This window comes from Podarcis bocagei (assembly GCF_964188305.1).
Source record: "Podarcis bocagei genome assembly, chromosome: 1".
Classification (NCBI taxonomy): Eukaryota; Metazoa; Chordata; class Lepidosauria; order Squamata; family Lacertidae; genus Podarcis; species Podarcis bocagei.
In genome coordinates, this window is record NC_138125.1 from 68,783,531 (window position 1) to 68,798,501 (window position 14,971).

At 40.3% G+C, this 14,971-nt stretch overlaps 1 long non-coding RNA gene across 1 annotated transcript in view; it reads left to right on the forward strand.

The window, feature by feature from the left end:
* The window catches only part of LOC308589580, a 29,378-nt gene extending 17,834 nt beyond the window's left edge, over positions 1-11,544 (forward strand). The window contains exons 3-4 of the long non-coding RNA XR_014009393.1: positions 2,889-2,986; positions 10,887-11,544. This is a non-coding gene — a long non-coding RNA (uncharacterized lncRNA). The remainder of the gene's footprint in view (positions 1-2,888; positions 2,987-10,886) is intronic.
* The last annotated feature ends 3,427 nt before the right edge of the window (positions 11,545-14,971 follow it).

The window sequence follows — 14,971 nt, forward strand, 5'->3', positions numbered from 1 at the left end:
TGGTTATTAACCACTTATTCAAGGACTCTGCCCGGGAAGGGGGCATTCATGAACAGGTAGTTATTAACATTTTCTGAATCCAGGGAATATTTCTTAAGGAATGGCTTTGCCACCGCAACCTTGGGGCATTCAGGGACCATTCTCTCTCTCTCCCTCCCTCTCCTTCTCTCCTAATGAGGCATTAATCACCTCCCTGGTCCAGCTAGCTGGAGATACAGCTACCAGAAGTTCTATTCAAGGCTGACTATTGAAGTGAAGCAGTAATAAATAGTTGATTGCCCATTAAACATGAACTGTAAACTAGTCAAAAGACATATATTGTAGGAAATTAATTGGGTTCAGTAGCGCTGTGCTCATCTGCTACATTGACTTTCTTTAAATAGAACTGAGAGTCCAGGTGACAGCTCTCCATTCAAAGCATCTGCAATTAGTATATTTACACTCCGGGATTTACTTTGGAGAACAGGCTAAATAGCCAGCTGATGCGCATAATTGGTGCATAGCTAACTTAGACTATGAGGTCACCACAGGCTATCTTTTTCTTTCCTTAATAGAACAGAATAGGGCAGAATAGAACATGAATCTGCTTGGGTTTTTTAAAGTCCTGTACCACAACAAGAGGTGACAAATTGCATTAGACGAGGGAGCGATTTCAAACACAAGATTCTGAAACTCACAAGGCCACTGTATTTTAAATTTAAAACTAGACTAGGTATTAGAGCCATTTATAGGTATAAAGCAGGCTTCCTCAACCTCAGCCCTCCAGATGTTTTGAAACTACAATTCCCATCATCCCAGACCACTGGTCCTACTAGCTAGGGATCATGGGAGTTGTAAGCCAAAAACATCTGGAGGGCCAAGGCTGAGGAAGCCTGGTATAAAGTAAGGATATGCAAACCCATCATTTGCTTCTTGCAGGCACTCAGACACATTGCACATTCAGAACCAGGTCTTTAGCGTATGCAGGTAATAGGAAAAGTAAGAATATAAAAGGCTTCTCTAGTCGTACCAGATGACTATGGTAAGCCAGCAAGCAGGAGAGCAGTAGACCTCTCTCATGGTTACTCTTCAGCAACTGATACTCATGACACTTCCTGTAGGTACTATATTATTACTATTATTATTATTATTATTATTATTATTATTATTATTAAAATTTCTATACACCCCTTCTTCTGTAGATCACAGGGTGGTTTACAAAATAAAAACACAAAAATATGTATTACAATAACCAGTGAAAACAATACCCCCGGTTTAGAAGGCCATAGATGATCAGCAAGCGATCGGGAGGGGAGATAAGGGACTCTAGTGATAAAGGAGGCTGCCCAGGAAGGGGGAGGCAAAGACAGCAAACTTGCAAGGAGAGGAGACAGGAAGATTAAAGCAATAAGGATAGAAATTAGAAGAAAAGGAGGATCAAAGAACTGTTCCAGCTAAGGAAAAGACACTAAGGCAAACAAGAGGTAAAGGGGTGTTGTAACAAAGCCGCTAAGCAGCTGATTGGCAAGGGCTTGGGAGGGAGATAAGGGACTCTAGAGATAAAGGAGGCTGCTTGGGAGGGGGAGGTAAAAGCACATGGATCCTCAGGATTTTTGCACTGGGTCACCCCAAATTCACCATCAGATCACATAGCATGTCCATGGCTACAGCCTACACCCAAAAAAATCATGCATCCACTGTTTCATGGGGCCACAATGGCGCAAAAACCTGGTTACAAAGCTCGGATCCACATGTCTCCTCAGGATTTTTGCATTGGGCTACTCCAAACTCACTGTCAAATCACATAGCATGTCTGTGGCCACAGCATGAACCACAAAAATCATACATCTACTGTTTCGTTCAGAATATTTTTTTCCTTGTTTTCCTCCTCTAAAAACTAGGTGCGTCTTATGGTCAGGTGCGTCTTATGGAGTGAAAAATACGGTACTTGCATGAGCTTCCACTAGTGGGACTCTTAGGTTGAATCTGACACATTTCCTTGTACCACAGTCCTGGCAAGCATCCCCCATTAGGAAGCTGTTATTTGATCTGGGATGGAAGCTGCAACTTGCATTAGGGAGAAGGCTTAAATCCCCTTTCCCCTTGCAGCAGGATCAATTTGGATCAGGGCCTCATGCAACTATTTAAAAAAAACCAACAACAATGAAAATGCAGAAATGCATTTAACAATCATGTTGTTTAGCCCAGAGACAATCCTCTCTAGCCAGATTGCTGCAAATATATTTGTTTAAAATTCAAATTTTATACTTTTGCAACAAATATTCATATCTTTCTCCAGCCTTTTCCAGATGAATCGTGCCTTAAGGCATTATCTATCATCCCATAGAAGCTGCATAAACGCATTTATCACAAATCCATTTTTTTTGCAGTTTTAATCTATCATTAGGCTCCTAGACGATAACTACCGAAATTCCGGCTGTAACTACACACACACACATGCACATTACAATTTACCTCATAGTTACCATTTAAAGAAACTGAAAGTGCAAACCCAGTGTTTCTCTTGAGACATCATTACTTTTTAAATTATGCTTGGTATTTTTGGAATTCAGCATGGGTTTGCAAGTGCTGAGTCAAAATAGGAGCAAATGATTCCCTAGGAATTATTTCCTGCTTCCCATAGTTCCACATCAGCAGAGTATATCCAATGCACATTTTCCACATGGAACCTTCAAAACTGGGTCTTTGAAAAATGTAAAAACTTTCCCCCTCTATTTTAGGATTATTTTTTTAAATTCATGACAGAGGATTTCCCTTTTTTGTTTCCATGGCTATCCTGATCTGGCTTTCTTCCTTTTAGAATGATAAGTTGTTAACCTTCCTTTTTCTCACCCCATTTGAGCAGCATTTGTTTTATTTCAGCATAGTGTGTTCTTGTTGTTTGGCAGATATATATACTCTCAACTGGCTGAGACAGGTACAGGCATGCGAGTGCCCTTCAGATGCCCATCATCCCTGACTCTTGGACATTCTGGCCTTGTCTGATGTGAGTTGGAGTCCACTAGCTTGCCTAACCTGGGCTAAGGTGTATCTCTGACATGCAGTCTTCCTTGGGTGTAAAATTCATTGAGCTCAGTGACATGTATTTTGACTGCATTTTTATATGTTTACATTGGATGAAAGTTGTTTGTTCTTTTTCTATAATATTTAAATCCCTACTAGAACTAGATGCAAAGCAGTGGCTTGGAGGTGGATATACGGACTTAGAATTACTGGTCAAGATGCCTCTGAACAGATCTTCAGTTCAGAAAATTGGTTTTCGCTATTAGAACAGGGCTCACAAATATTTTCCCCTCACACAAATCCCTTCCCTTCCCATCTTTATTTAGGAGAAACACACATACATACTTCTTGTTTCTAGTGTTAAACGGTTAGAAGTAAGATAACCTTGTTCACTGATCTACTATCAACCACTCAGAGATGTAGCAGGAGATTCTAGTCTACCTTCCACCACCACCACCCCTTTTCATGCAAAAATCATGGTGCAATTACAGCTCCTTCTGCGTCACATATACACTTTCTCTTTTGGTGTCAACTTAATCTTCATGCTTTTCCTCTCTGCCTCTCTGTTTTTAACCGTTTTGATCTTCTTTCATTTCCCATATTCAATTCACTCTCCTTCAAACATCCATCCATTTCCCAGACATCACAGGTATACAAAATGTGAAAACAGCAAAGAGTCTTGTGGCACCTTAAAGGCTCTTTGTTGTTTTAGCTTCAAGCAGCACACTCATACACACACCCGGGAGTTGTGAGCAACAAACACATGGCTTTCCTAAACCAAATGTTTTCGGATATTAGTACAGTGGTACCTCAGGTTACAGACGCTTCAGGTTACAGATTCCGCTAACCCAGAAATAGTACCTCGGGTTAAGAACTTTGCTTCAGGATGAGAACAGAAATCGCGCGGCAGCAACAGGAGGCCCCATTAGCTAAAGTGGTACCTCAGGTTAAGAACAGTTTCAGGTTAAGAACAGACCTCCAGAACGAATTGAGTTCTTAACCCGAGGTACCACTGTACTGTTAAGTGACATGAGAAGTAGCACTGCTCAAATCCCTTCTTCTAGGTGACAAATTTTAAAAAGGTGTGAAGTCCTCTTTACCCTTGCATATCATCACTCTCATATAGGAATGGCTGCTTGAACCGTAGAAGATGACAATTGTAGCAAGTCATATTTGTGTGAAACAAGAAAAGCTGAAATATAAATACATTTATATTTATGAACTGGCTTTTTAATTACTTAGCAGAACATACAATTTAAAATAGATAGTATAGAAGAAAGCATTCTAGCTTTTTTATTTTATTTTAAAGGTGACTTCAATGCTATCCATTGAATGGTACTGCCATTGAATTTACTTCCAAGCAGACATGCCTAAGACATGCACTGTAGGACTACCATTCTGGGTGCTCATTCTTAGAAGTAAATCCTTCAGTTTTAGCTGAATTTATTTCTGAATAACCTGACCGCATGTCTCTAGATTATCTAACATGAATATAACCAATTTGCAGAAAACATTAAGAAAAAGAGAGATTCTGAGAGAAAATGAGACCCACAGATTAGCCCTTCCCTACTTTTGAGTAGCCTTGCCTAGGATTGTGCTATAAGGTTTATAATCCTGTACACATGCACCTGTGAGCAAGTCCCATTGAGGTCAAAGGGACTAACATCGGAGCAGACATGTCTAATATAGCATGGTTCACCTCTGATAAGCATGTTTGTGAACAGGCTGTAAAATAAGCAAGCAATCATTTGGGTGACATGTTATTCTTTTGTTTCTGGTGATGGACTCAGTCCAGACTTTACTGTCTGGATGCCAAATGGAACAGTTCATTAAAGGTTCTTCCTTTCATTATTCTTCTGTCATTTAATGAGGTATTGATCTTTGATTAAGTGATGCTTAGAGGATACCAGTCACAAAATGAACAACTAGTTACACTTTAAAATCCATCAGCCTATCAACTAAGATATTGAAATGTGAAGCTTTATTCTGAGTCCTTACTAGGTCTGTGCCCATATAATTATTATTATTTTATTTTTTGTTAAGCTTGATCCCAATATCTGCTTCCTAGGGTGCTTGGGATGAGGCACATTGGAATGAAGTGTTAGGCCAGCGGTGCTCTCAAGTATTAGTTACCTCATGTTCACATTTTAGCAGTGTTGCAATGACATTATTTTCTGGACCTTGGTGACATTGCTCCGGGCAGTTTAGGAATAATCTAGATCAGGTCACCTAGTAAAGGACCCCTGGATGGTAAAGTCTAGTCAAAGGCAATGATGGGGTTGCAGCCGTCATCTCGCTTTTCAGGCTGAGGGAGCCGGCGTTTGTCCACAGACAGCTTTCCAGGTCGTGTGGCCAGCATGACTAAACCGCTTCTGGCGCAACAGAACTCCATGATGGAAACCAGAGTGCACAGAAACACCACTGACCTTCCCACTGCAGCAGTACCTGTTTATCTACCTGCACTGGCATGCTTTCAAACTGCTAGGTTGGCAGGAACTGGGACAAAGTAACAGGAGCTCACTCTGTCATGGGGATTCAAACCACCGACCTTCCGATCGGCAAGCTCAAGAGGCTCAGTGGTTCAGACCACAGCGCCACCCGTGTCCCAGGTCACCTAGTAAATATACACGGTTCTATTGCGTGGGTATTACATTATATGCAGGGAGGAATTTATTGTTGTTGTTGTTGTTGTTGTTGTTGTTATGTACTTTGTGTTTATATGTTGTAAACCAATCTTTGGATGAAGGGCGGTATATAAATTTAATAAATAATAATAATAAGATGGTTCATAAAAAGAAGTTGGCAGCAACTCTCTAAAAAGCGAGTCAAGCTGTCAAGAAACCTGCTTAGTGAAAAACACCCTCCCCTCCCCCCCAAAAATGGCAAATTTCTTTATCGTTCTCCTCTTCTGGGGCTTCCCCTTTTCTAGTTCTGCTCAATAGTGGATCTCAATGGAGAGGGGGGGAGAGAGAGAGATGAAAGAAGATTGTCTCTTAGTTAATCTGAACTTGGGCCATATAAAACTGTCTCACTAACAAATTAGTTTTCAGTGAAACTCCAACATGAGCAACCAACCTGCCTGTTACCTTCTAAACCAATGGAAGCTTTTCATGATGTCTTCAAGCATGGCACCAGAAAAAGAACAAGTCAGGAGGTTGCTAGAGCATGCACAGAGTTCCAAGGGGACTGGTGTCTCAGGCAAAGCTCATGAAATATTCTCTCAGCCATAGCTTACACCCAAGAATCCAGAAGAAAGACCACATCTACCAGTAAATATGAATATTACTAAATTTGACAGCAGCTCAAATGTGGAAAAACTGTAAAACGTTGACCTCTCCTGCATGTCAGCTATCCGATACTGCAAAATGGCAACTGTGCATGTCAGATACTATATCAAATGCTGACGGCAACTGCATGTCACTTTTCAAATATCAGTAAGTACTGGCTGCTGCATGTCTGATGCTGTCAAATACTGACTGCTACTGCATGTCAGCTGTCAGATCCAATCAAATGCTAGCTACAACTGTATATGTCAGTTGTCACATATTGTCAGATGTTAGCAGCTGCATGTGAAAGGTCTCTTTTAGTAATGGACCGCTATTATATTTCAGCTCTTGGATGTTGAATGCTCCAGCAAAATATTTCGTTGTCAAATACTGGTGCTGAATATACTTTATTCACCGCATATCTGGAGAATGCTCACATATACAGAAGATATGAGCCACCAGAATTTTAGAGGAAAATTTTGGTGGGGGAGATGGTTTCAGATAACACGACAAGAAGGAACAGCGGCCCAATGCACCATGGGGAATGTGACCTATATGTCTTTCAACCATTAAAAATCTAGTCAGAAGTCTGAAAATCTAGGTGATGATGAGAGCACTGCAGTTAGGAATTAATCGTTCCCTGAAAAAAATGTCAGAAAGGAAATGGCAGGGAGAGAAGAGAGGTGGTTACAGAAAGAGATAGAAGTGTGTTGCAGAGGGAGAGAGATGGAAAATGGGAGCTTCACCTACTTTTTAATCTGACCCCACCCATCACTGGCTTTGGCCTCACCTGCTACCTACCTGCCTGCCTGCCTGCCTGCAGTCCTTGACAGACTACCCCCAAGCGAACCTGTGCCTTCAGGGATGATGGGGTATATGAGAGAAAATAACTAGCATGATGAGAAGTTTCACTTGTTTCAGAATTTTGACTAATGTCTCCTGATATCTCATACCACTGCTTAACTTAATTCTACCTCCATACACTGCATTGTGTCACTTAACTTTACCCCTAAATGCAATGTGAAGGCTTGCTGCTTCTTTTCGTCTCATGAGGGGCCTGCAATTTGTGCGATTTAATATCATATGCCTATACCCATCTATCTCCGGCAATTGTGGAGAGCTCTGAGGCATGTTTCAATTTGTGCAGAGCTAGGCCAAATTGGAGACATCTCCTCACAGCCTAGAATTTCCACAAAACAGAACCAGGGACTTTGAGTGTATTCTCACTTTGGTGGACTCATAAACTAATCTGTGCCTTAGCACTGTCAATTTTATTTCTTCATTAATTTACTCTATACAGTTTATAAGCCACCCTCTACAGGAGTACTCTGGGAAGCTTACAGGAATAAACATGGTACATTAAAAGTAGCATTTTCTATGGAAGAAACTTAATCTCATACAGGAACTAGTCTGGCTCATTACTCTTACTGGGTGAGATACAGAGAAAATTAAAAAAAACCCAGAGATATAGTAGGCTGCAATATATTGTCTGATGATGGGCCTTTGGATATAGGGTTTCCTGACACACAAAGAATAAACCCTCAGCCTCAATTTTTTTTATCTACTAAATCAAAGAGAAATACTTTGCGGAGTTTTGATCTGCAATTACATTGGACAAGTCTGAAGTAGGATAGTGTGTCGGAGTCGCTCAATTAGCCTGGCCATTATTGTACTCCATGAGAAGGTGTGTTTGCATCAGCAGGGGACAGAAAATCATTAGGGATGGTTGATGCCTTGGTTGCTTTCTGGATAGAAACCTGTGGGAAGTACAGTATAAAAGGGGTGATACCAGAGTGCAGGCAACAGATAGAACCTGAATCATTTTTAAAAATCATTTTAGTTTCCATGGATACCATTGCCCTGCATATGCTTCGCCTAAGAAGTATGTCAAAGTCAAATCGCACTGCTTAAAGCTAAATAAACTGTGGAGTAGTGACGTAGCCCAACACTTTGTTAGCAGGGAGGTCACTCATCCAATTTGCCAATTCAGGTACTTAATACTGGTTGCCTGCAAAAGTCGGCAGGAAGAATTCTATGCGGAAACTTCTGCAGTGAATTTCAGTAGGTTCTATTTGTGCTGTCCCACTTTCAGTATCGACTGAATTTTGGGTGTGTGTTCAAGCATATATTTGTTAATAAAGGTTCAATGCATCATGGGTTAGATCAATGATTCCCAAAGTACTGGCCTGCGGAGGATTACTGGGGGAGGGCAGTAGGGGGCTCTAGAGGTGTAAGTTCATCAATTTTCTTGAATTAATTAAACTACAGTGGTACCTTGGTTCTCAAACTTAATCCATTCTGGAAGCCTGTTCCAAAACCAAAGCATTCCAAAACCAAGGCACGCTTTCCCATAGAACGTACAGCGGTACCTCGGTTTAAGAACAGCCCTGTTAATGAACTATTTGGTATATGAACTCCGCAAAACCGGATGTAGTGTTCCGGTTAGCAAACTTTACCTCAGTCTACAAACATAAGCTGAACGGTGGAAGGGCACCAGTGGTGGGAGGCCTCATTAGGGAAAGCGCGCCTCGATTTAAGAATGGCTTTGGTTTAAGAACGGACTTCTGGAATGGATTAAGTTTGTAAACCGAGGTACCACTGTAATGCAAAACAGATTAATCCATTCCAGACTTTTAAAAACAACCCCTAAAACAGCAATTTAACATGAATTTTACTACCTAACAAGACCATTTATCCAAAAAATGAAAGCAATAATCAATGTACTCTACTATAAAATAAAGACAGTATTGTAGATGATAAAAAAAAAAAAAATCTTACCTGCACTGATGATAGTCACTGTTTGGATGGGGGGCTTTTATCCATTTCCACAGTTACACAACCAATCAATCCGTAGCTGAACTGGGTTCCACACAGTCACAAAAACAAATTAACTGAAAAAGCCTCAGAAACAAAAACGCAAAATAAATAGCAAAAACAAAAACGCCAAACTTCATCCATTCCAGAAGTCCATTTGACTTCCAAAAATGTTTGAAAACCAAGGAACAGCTTCTGATTGGTGCAGCTGCTCCAGAAACAATAGCCGACAGCCGCATCAGATGTTTGGCTTCCAAAAAACGTTCAAAAACCAGAACACTTACTTCCGGGTTTTCGGTGTTTGAGAACCAAGGCGTTTGAGTACCAAGGTACTACTGTAAATAGCTTTAATTGGATTTTGAGTAAATGTGCAATTAATTGTTACTGTTTTGAATTGTATTATACTACCTTCCTTAGTGGGTTGTGCAAACTGCTATTCTGAATTATTATTTTTCATAGGGTAGAGTAGGGGGCACTGTGGATACGTTTATGGAACCAAGCGGGCAGTAACCCCAAAAAGTTTGGAAACCACTGGGTTAGATAAGATAGGTACAGTATTTGTCTTCAGTTGCACCATGTAACAGACGTACCATCTTAAATCTACATTAATATTTCACTGTTCTTGCCCGTTCATATTTGATACTTCACTGTAGATCATATCCAACATCACAGGATTGTTAAATGCTGTCAAGATTCTAATGCTGTAAAGGAGAACATTAGCTGACAGTGTTGCTGTCCCACTAATAGGTGGTTGCTGTGTCTGGAACCATGCTATGGTCAACTTCATAAATGCTCACGTTCTTTTTTTATATATATATATATAAATTTTTATTGGTTTTACAAAAATTTTTAAGACAATACAAACATATAAAAAGACATACAAACACGTATAATTTCATAACCTTTTTTTCATAAACCGTGTTTCTCAGACTTCCCCATACCTCCCCTTTCTGCATCCCAATGTCCAAAAGTTTTTAGCAACTCTAAATATATCTGTCAATCCTCTGTCCTCTCAATCTTTCCTTCAATCTAATCTTGTATCGCTGTAACCCTTTCTTACTCAAAACCTTGACATTCTAACATTCAACAAGTTTATAGTAGTCCTTAAGGTAAATTTTAAATTTCTTCCAATCTTCTTCCGCCGTCTCCTTTCCCTGGTCGCGAATTCTGCCAGTCATCTCGGCTAATGTCATATAGTCCATCACTTTCATCTGCCATTCTTCCAGGGTGGGTAGATCTTGTGTCTTCCAATACTTTGCGATGAGTATTCTTGCTGCTGTTGTGGCATACATAAAGAAAGTTCTATCCTTCTTTGACACCAATTGGCCGACAATGTCCAAGAGAAAGGCCTCTGGTTTTTTAGGGAAAGTACATTTAAGTATCTTTTTCATTTCATTGTATATCATTTCCCAGAAAGCCTTAATCTTCGGGCATGTCCACCAAAGGTGATAGAAAGTGCCTTCAGTTTCTTTACATTTCCAACACTTATTATCAGGCAAATGATAGATTTTTGCTAGCTTGACTGGGGTCATGTACCACCTGTAAATCATTTTCATAATGTTTTCCTTTAAGGCATTACATGCCGTGAATTTGATACCGGTGTTCCACAACCATTCCCAGTCAGCAAACATAATGTTATGACCAATGTCCTGTGCCCACTTAATCATAGCCGATTTGACTGTTTCATCTTGTGTATTCCATTTCAGCAGCAAATTATACATTCTTGACAAGTTCTTAGTATTGGGTTCTAACAGTTCAGTCCATAAATGCTCACGTTCTTAGTAGATACACTTTTCTTTTCAGCATCCACATGGGCCTCTTAAACTCCCAGGACAAGGAGCATGTGACGAACCACCCTCAAGCAGGAAGTTTTGAAGGGGGCTTCTAAAAAAAGTGTGAGTGGACTTATTTAGAATCCTCCGCATGAAAGGCAACTTTGCACAATCAAGGTTCCCATTCACAGGGAGGAATCCTAAGTATTTTCATCCAAATGCAAGCAGTTTCACACTGCTACTTAAAAAACATCTGAAAACAGGGTTTAGAGGAGACATGCTGACTGATCACAAAGGGCTTTCAAATAGGCCTGTCTTGCTCCTTCAAACCTCCAGAAACCAGAGGTGGATCATTCCACACATCCATCAAAATAGGCCTGTGGAGGGGTGGGGAGGATAAGGATGCTGTTTCCAGTCCCCCCCCCTCCCCTGCAGCTAACCAACCGGAGACATTTTCTGTATGTGACTGTACTCTTTATTTTCTCCAGCACGTCTGGTCCAAGTTATCCCTCATGATGAATTACTGTCAAGTACACAATTTTGTCTGTGGAGCAAACTGGCATCTGGGACAAACCACAGTCTATGGGTTCGCCTTGCTTCCTCCTATGAGGCCAGGAATACTTAGCACTTTATGTAGTGTTATTTTATCCTCCTCACTCAATAACACATTTATGTCCCAATAACTTCCCTGGCGCAGGTAGAGACAATAAAGTACAATTACTAAACAGTCATTTTGTTTCAAAAGAAGACTTAAAGAAACAGTGAATGTTGTAATAAATGTGGTGACTCACATAAACCTGCAGAGAGGATTTAAAATAGTAGTCTCACATAGTAATGGGAGTGGGGGCAGAATTTGTTCTGTTTGCATTTTAATAGGAACCTCCTTAATTCATACTTCCAAAAGTCAACATGAGAGCAGAAACATTGCTATCCTTTGAAATATGTACTTCTCCACATTTGCAATCAAGTTCTCTAACCAAAAATGTATACAAAAACACGCATCTTAGGAAAAGTACACACAAAAATGCACGTTAGTGAAAAGAACATAATCAAAAATACATTATACTAAGTGAAATAGCTTGCTAAAATAAAAAGACTGGGAGGAAATTGCGCAAAAATGTGTACATTAGGAGAAGTGCAGTGAAAATGCACAAATTTTTTCATGCAGACTTTTTTTTAAAAAAATCACAGACTGATGTAGATACAGGGCAAACTGAATTTAAGACTGGAACACTGAGAAAACAAAACTGACAGATCGTCCATACGTCTTGGTGAATGAAAGAAGAAGAAAAGAGGAAAAATATAAACAAAACAATACAGCTGTTAGGGAGCTTTTTAATATCATAATTATTACTTTTCTTTGCTAAATAGGCAACTCAGTGTCCCTTCAGAAAACATATTCCCAGTGTCTTCTGCAGGACTGCTAACCAGTGCAAAGGGTTTGTGAATTATCGCCTCTTGTTGGCAGCCTTTGCTAAAGTTAGATGTGAACATTGCAATATAGGTCAGCAACACCTGATTCAAAGACAGCTTTATTGCAGGCATGTGACAGGCTAAGATAAGAACAGCACTGGTCACTGAAATCCTTTCCCTGGCCATGTCAAACTCCCTCAAAAGACAGGGAATGTTCTTCCTGATTGTTAGATTGTGGGCAACCATTCCATTCCCTGGGTGGCATTCAACTAAATCGCTGTGGGAACAGAAGCTGGCACAGCGATTCCCGCTAGTGTAGTGGGACCTCCCCCCACAATAAGCCTCCCACCCTACCCAAATTTGCTCTGGAAGGTCAGGAGAACAATGCCCATGCATTGGGGGAAGAGGAGGGAAGATGGTTCCAATGGGCAAGCTGAAATGCTTGAATCTGCCCCCCCCCCCAGACAGCCAGTTTTCTATCATTTGGTCATCTGAGGGAGCCTCTTGTTCCAAAATAGCCAAACAATAAACAGTAAAAAAAAAACAAAAGAGAACACCCTGTAAAAAGCCTTCCTGGGGACAAAGCCAAGCATTTAAGCTTTCATCAGTTCCTGCACCAGGGCAACAGTATGCAGATTCACCTGGAAATAATATTGATTCACTGAGGCTTGTTCCCAGCTAAGTTTGCATAGTATTTCAGCCTTAATAATTAGTAACTGGGTGGGGGAAGGGGTAAGAGAGAAAGAGATGGGTAAGAGACAGGGCAGAAGCAATATGCAATTTGACAGGGACTTTCAAGTATCTTCCATGTTCATTATATCATAGGTCATCTGAGCTTAGGATCAGTCATCAGGTCATTTGAGCTTAGGATCAGTATCTGATGCCTTGCTCTCAGACCTCCCGGTAATAACTTTAAGATTAGTGTCTACCGAGGATAGGGACTTTTGAGTGGTGGCCCCATATCTTTGGAATACCCTCCCTAGGTATGTACGTACAATCTCATCATTGCCAGATTTTAAGAGAGCATTGAAGATGTTTTTATTTCAGTGATGATTTCAAGCTGTGCTTGAAAGTTTATCAGCTGCTGGTTTTAATTAAATGATTATGAACGGTAGGTTGTTGTATTTATTATGCTTCCCAAGTTTTATTTATTCATTTCAAATTTATTTTTGTGAACCACCCCATAAGGGGCGATGTGCCTTGAAAGGTGGGTTAGAAATTCATTAGAGAAATACAGTTTGACAGCTAAATGAAATCTAAATTGATGGTAGGAAATTTTAGAATTGCTTTCAATCAAGCAAAAATAAAAGGGGGGGGGAGAACTGCAGGTACTTTGGGGGAGGGAAGGGGGGCACTTCCAGAACTTTAGTATCTTTAGAAGATGCTGAAATAATGCCACATATGAATGTACATCTTCTACCTGGGAAGAAAATACAAAGTCTTTTGTAATGCTTATTTGGGTATTGATCATATCTGGGGTGCATTGCTAGAGAATGATTCCATAGGGGGTGCTGCTGCTTCATTAATCAATATAGCTAGTCTATATCTAAAAGAGCAGTAAGAAAAGGAAAATAAAGCACACAGCCAGCTTTGAAGCAAACAGTGTCTGTTTGCCTCTTCATGTCTTTATGTTGTGATTAATACTCTCAACAATTGAATGGCAACTGACTTCAACACAAATGCAATTTTCTCAGTTTCCTGCATTATGTAAAAAAAACCAAAAAACAAGACAACCCATGCAAAATGGGATCTTTGATGACAACGATAAGTTATTGTTACTCCTAAATATTAACCATGTGCAAATTTGCTTAGATGAACGAAACCCAAGCAGACAGATGTATCCAAGCAGCATTGCTTTAATTGCATACAACATGTGCCGCTGTTTCACTCATATATTTCAGGCAGCTTTCACACTATTATGTAATTAGAAGTATGAAATTAAGGATAGAAAAGGAAAGCCTCTAATCCAGCCATTTCGGAAAGTGGATAAGCTTGTCTTGGATGGAATCGCTAAACAAGTTATGTTTGAAATGTCATTGAATTATTCAGGTGGTTCAGGATGAACATCAAAGCTTTTGATCTGATGTTAACCTGTTCTAGACAGGGCTTGTATAACAGCCCTGCAAGTCTCCTGCTCCAACAAAACTTACCAGTGTCTTCTCCCCCTCTCCCATTAACAGCTTTACACTGTGCTAATATTTGTCTGACAAGGATTTCCTTCACAGAGGGCCCATTCTTTCATATAAAGGTTCCAAGAGAACAGGTGCAAAAGTTACAGAGGTGACAAGCCAGTTGACCAAACAGACATAGGATGTAGAGTCAGAACTGTTAAGTTGTGGGTGAACATATCAGGCGACACAGCAATTCTTCAAACAGCTCTTGTTTATTCAGAGCCAGAACAGAACTGACTGAAGGGCTCAGTCAGCCTGCTTATATAGAGCTCCAGTACAACGTTACTGTAGCAACTTTCTAAAACTATCCAATCACTGAACGTCACTTTCGATCCTTCATTTGCATAACTATCTACAGTATCCCCCGCTGGCCCAGGGTGAGAACTTCAGTACATAACAGGAACATTGCTTCAACCAGCTCTGTATTGTCTGCAGACTGACTGGCAGTCGTTCTCCAGGAGTTTAGACAACAGTCTCTCCCATCTCTATATGGAGATGCCTGAGATTAATCATGGAACCTTCTGCCTGGAGA